The sequence below is a fragment of the Eriocheir sinensis genome, chromosome 4, assembly GCF_024679095.1.
Source record: "Eriocheir sinensis breed Jianghai 21 chromosome 4, ASM2467909v1, whole genome shotgun sequence".
In the NCBI taxonomy this organism is placed as follows: domain Eukaryota; kingdom Metazoa; phylum Arthropoda; class Malacostraca; order Decapoda; family Varunidae; genus Eriocheir; species Eriocheir sinensis.
Window position 1 is genome coordinate 28,968,209 of NC_066512.1, and position 5,227 is coordinate 28,973,435.

Sequence of the window (5,227 nt, forward strand, 5' to 3'; positions counted from 1 at the left end):
GGGGGCCGCAGCAGCAGCAGCCAGCCGCAGTCACCACGCCGCAGCGTGCCGCTTCCTGGCCACCGGCTGCAGGAGATCAGAAGTCAGTCCTCCCAACATTAGGGTCCTGGCGACGTCCTCCCTGGACGAGTCCTTCCTGCAGCGCCTTCCAGTCGCCGCCTCAGGGCCACGGATAGAGTTCCGGATCTGCGGGGAGACGCATCGTCACCAGGCCAGACACTCACCATGCGCTCCGGACCATGACCCCAGGGACAAAAAGCAAGCCCCGAAGAGCAGTGATATAGTTAGGGCCAGGCAAGACCCTGGCTGCTGGGACGAAAGTTCAGTATGGGGGGCAGAGTTCTGTATTGAGGGACAGTACCTGTACTTAAGTTACGTGATGATGGCAAGCTGCACCTGTACCCAATACACAAGGTGATGTAAAACTCCACAACTACCCCGCCTTAGCCTAGCCTGTGGGCGTGTAGTACCTGGGGTGCGGGCAGGGCGGCAGTTTGCAGTACCGCCGTTGGGTGGTGTCCCCGCAGGCTGTCCCTCCGTTGCGTGCCTCCTCCACCACGAGTCGCGACCGTTGCTGCAGAGCCACGGGGCCGCAGGACACCGTGCACGGCGACCACGGACCCCAATTACTCAGCACGCAGCTCACCTGTGGGCACACACACACACACACACACACACACACACACACAGGCAAAGGGACATTAGTTTTTTATTATTATTATTATTATTATTATTATTATTATTATTATCATTAATAATAAAATTTATATTATCATCGTTATTGATAGAAAGTATATGGAAGGAGAAATGTCAGAGAGGGAAGAAAGGACATAATTATACATTTGAAGAGGAAGAGAGAAAATGAGAAATGAGAAAATGGAAATGAGACTCAACTCAACTCAACCCAACCCAACCCAACCCAACCCAATCCAACCCAACACAAAAAAACACAACACAATCCCAAACTCAACTCAACTCAACTCAACCCAACCCAACCCAACCCAGCCCAACACAACAAAACACAACACAACACAATCCCAAACTCAACTCAACTCAACCCAACCCAACACAACACAACACAGTCCCAAAGTCAACTCAACTCAACCCAATACAACCCAACACAACACAACACAATCCCAAATTCAACTCATTTCATCCCAACCCAACCCAACCCAACGCAGCACAACAACACAACACAATCCCAAACTCAACCCAACCCAACTCCACCCAACCCAACACAACAAGACCCGCTCCTCACCGGCAATCCGTCGTGGTGGTCGTGAGTTCCCAGATGGACGTTGCCGATGTAGGGGTTGTAGAGGTTGGGGGACAGCAGGTCGGCGTCGTGGTCGTAGCTGTAGAGGTGGGTGGGGTCCGTGGCGGGCTGGTAGGGCACGAGGGGGGCGGGGGTGGAGGCGGCGTACTCGGTCTCCCTGACTTGGTTGAGAGCCACGAGGCCGTTGAACTGGTCATCTGTGCAGGGGTGGAGGAGGAGGGCGCGGTGAGGAGAAGGTGGTGAAGGAAGAAGTGGTGAATGGTGATGATGATGCATGATGAGGAGGAGGAGAAGAACGAAGACGTGGAGGAAGAGTGATGGAGGAGGCGGTGAAGGAAGAGGAGGAGGAGGAGGAGGAGGTGGTGGTGAAGAAGGAGTAGAAGGACGTGGCGAGGAGGGCGTGGTGATGGAGGAAGAGGGGGAAAAGGGCGGGGTTGAGGAGGAGGAGGAGGAGGAGGAGGTGGTGGTGGTGAAGGAGGAGGTGAAGGATAAGCTGCTGAAAGAGGAGGAGAAGGAGGAGGAGGAGGAGGAGGAGGAGGAGGAGGAGGCTTAGGTGGTGGTGGTGAAGGAAGTGAAAGATAAGCTACTGAAAGAGGAGGAGGAGAAGGAAGAAGAGGAGACGTGAGAGGAGGAGGAGGAGGAGGAAGAAGAGGAAACGTGAGAGGAGAAGGAGAAGGAGGAAGAAGAGGAGGATGTCAAAGAACACTTAGGGCATATCGGAAAACCTTGACAGTGGTCCGTGAATCATAAGTACACCACTCTCTCACCGACAAACAGGAGACTGGGTATGCATGGGGTCATATTATCAGACATTGCGGCTTTCGTAGAGTTGTAGATTTCAGGGTAGTTTATGACCCCTGGTGGTAGTTTGACCCTTCTTCTGTACCATGAACCTACAAAAACACTTATTAGAACCCGACCGATCTACTTTTCGGCCTTTGGAAATAGCTGACGTGAAAGGCGGGAGGGTCGAAGAATACCAACCTGGGTATATATATGTGCGATCTCAGGGCGGAGCAGAGGCGAATGGACGCTGGGTTACCTTCACACACACCCTCGGTCGGTATAGAGACGCTTCCACCTCTCACACTAACTATCTCCATAGGCCAAAAAAGAGATCAGTCAGGTTCTACTGCGTGTTTTTTTAGGTTCACGGTACAGAAGAAGGATCAAACTACCACCACCAGGGTCATAAAACACCCCTGGAAATACCCTAAACTCGTACGAAAGCTTTGTCAAATATGTGTGCTTGGGCGCCGGTCTGTTTTAGAATATGGCTCAAAGCTTGTCTCTCGATACCCACATAGCAGCTCTTGGTGTGGCATTAGGGAAGAGTCGGGCGTTGTGACCTGACTCAAAAGGACTTGACGCTCTCTTCTGCGTATTCTAGAGCAGTGTTTCTTAAACTTTTTTGTGCAGCGGACCCCTTTTATTAAAATTACTCATGTAGCGGACCCTTTATTATTATAATTTTATTATATTAAATTACTTCCATCCCAAAAATGACTGGAAATCGATATTAAAAATTATCCTGCGGACCCCTTGGAACATTCCACGGACCCCTGGGGGTCCGTGGACCACACTTTAAGAAACACTGTTCTAGAGTGACTCAACTTCATGCTTCTGTTGTTAAGACTATATAGTTACCCCCCCCCGCCCCCCACCCCGCTCTCTCTCTCTCTCTCTCTCTCTCTCTCTCTCTCTCTCTCTCTCTCTCTCTCTCTCTCTCTCTCTCTCTCTCTCTCTGTGGGTGGGTGGGGGAGTGTTATGGAGGGGGTTTAAGGGGGTCGTTAACAGGCTATTTGGACGATACAAACGGCGTATCATAAATCTGTTTCCCTAATTCCAGAAAGTATCATCAGTGCTTCGTGCTGGTGGGTGTGAAGGAGGCAGAGAGGGGAGAGGGGGAGGGAGGGGAGTAGAGGGAGGTGGAGAATGGGAGATGGAGGAGGAGGAGGAAAAATGGCGAGGGAAAATGTTGGAGGGAAAGGAATGATGTATGGGGAGGTGGGGGAGGAGGGAAGGGAGAGGGGGAGTTGGGGGGGAAAGGGTTTATGAAGGAGGTGGAGGGTGGTGGAAGGGGGAGAAGGGAGAGGAGGAAGGATGGCGAAGGAAAAGGTTGGAGGGAAAGGTACAGTGGAAGGGATGAAGGGGAGAGAGTGATGGGAGGAGGAAGGGGAGGGGGGAGAAGGGAAGGGTTTTTTTCTCTCTCTCTCTCTCTCTCTCTCTCTCTCTCTCTCTCTCTCTCTTGTTCTCTCTCAAGTTTTGCCTTTACTTTTCCTCCTCCTCCTCCTCCTCCTCCTCCTCCTCATCATCATCATCATCATCATCTTCTCTCAGTAGGTAGAGAGCTCAAGCACAGCCCATTAGCAGCCAAATTAGTAGCAATAGAAGGATAGTCATAATCACTACTACTTCTATTATTATCTCCTATCCGCAGTGTGATAAAGATTCATTGACACTCCAAAGTTACAGTGATATAGTAAAGGTCGTTTCAGGGAGGGTGGTGGACAATGGACTTGGCAATAACATATACGTTGTACGCTGAGAAGAACTGTTTGATGCAAGAATGTCGATGTATACATAAAAAAGAAATCAAAATACGTAGACAATCGAGAGTTACAGTGGTATAGTAAAGGTCGTTTCAGGGAGGGTGGCGGACAATGGACTTGGCAATAACATATACGTTGTACGCTGAGAAGAACTGTTTGATGCAAGAATGTCGATGTATACATAAAAAAGAAATCAAAATACGTAGACAATCGAGAGTTACAGTGGTATAGTAAAGGTCGTTTCAATGTAGGTGGCAGAACATGGATTAGTAATATATATCCACAACTATGATTTAGTTTTACGCTGGCAAGGACAGCTTTAATGCAAGATTGTCGATGTAAATAAAAAAAAATAAAAGAAAAAGACTTACGTATCACTATAGTTTACCGTCAATAACAAGCTAATAAATGATGTGAGGGAAAAGTGATTTGGTTATAAATTCGCTTGCATGATTTAGTTTTACGCTCCCAAGTAATGTTTTAAACAAGAGTGTAGATATATATAAAGAAACATATTTACGCTCGCCATTATTCACCCCAATAATCATGCAATCAAAATGAGCTTGGAATGACGTAAAATAAAAAGGATTTGGTAATATATTCGCTTGCATGTTTAGTTTTACGCTGGGAAGAACTGTTTGTTGCACGAATGTCGATATATATAAATAAAAAAAACCGCACGTTTCACCATAGTTTACCATCAACAATAAGCTATTTAATGATGAGGGAAAAATTATTTGGTATTACATTCGCCTGCATGATTTACTTTTTAAGCTGCCAAGTACTGTGTTATACAAGAAAGCAGATATACACAAAGAAAACATTCGCCATTGTTCACCCCAATAATCATGCAATCAAATCAAACTTGGAATGACGTGGGAGACAAAGGATTTGCCAATATATTCGCTTGCATGATTTAGTTTTACGCTGGCAGGGACATTTAATGCAAGAATGTCGATGTATATATATAAAAAAAAATACATAGTTCACCATAGAGTCCCTTCGATATCAATCTATTGAAAAAGAGATAGGAATGACGTGAGAGATGAAGGAGTTGGTCATAAGGAGTTTGGGAGCAGCGAGTAGCGGGCTTTATTTTATTATTGTTTTCTTTTTTTTAGTGCCCTTGAGCTGCCTCCTTTGTTGTAAAAAAAAAAAATATTCGCTGGCGTGATTGAGTACGTGACTTTTTGCTCGCTAGGTCTGTTTTGTGCAAGAATATTGATGTATGTATAAAGAAAAGACACATCACCATACATTCCCCCCTCAATAAGTCCACTGTAAACGAGCTTGGAATGATGTAGGATAAAAAGGATTTGGTAATATATTCGAATGCATGAATTAGCTTTACGCTCGCAAGGTGTATTTAACTGCAGGAGTGTCGATGTATGTAGCTATA

The 5,227-nt window shown here is 46.8% G+C and overlaps 1 pseudogene; it reads right to left on the reverse strand.

Moving 5' to 3' along the window:
- Positions 1 to 451: 451 nt before the first annotated feature.
- The window catches only part of LOC126982375 (spondin-1-like), a 63,647-nt pseudogene continuing 58,871 nt past the window's right edge, over positions 452 to 5,227 (reverse strand).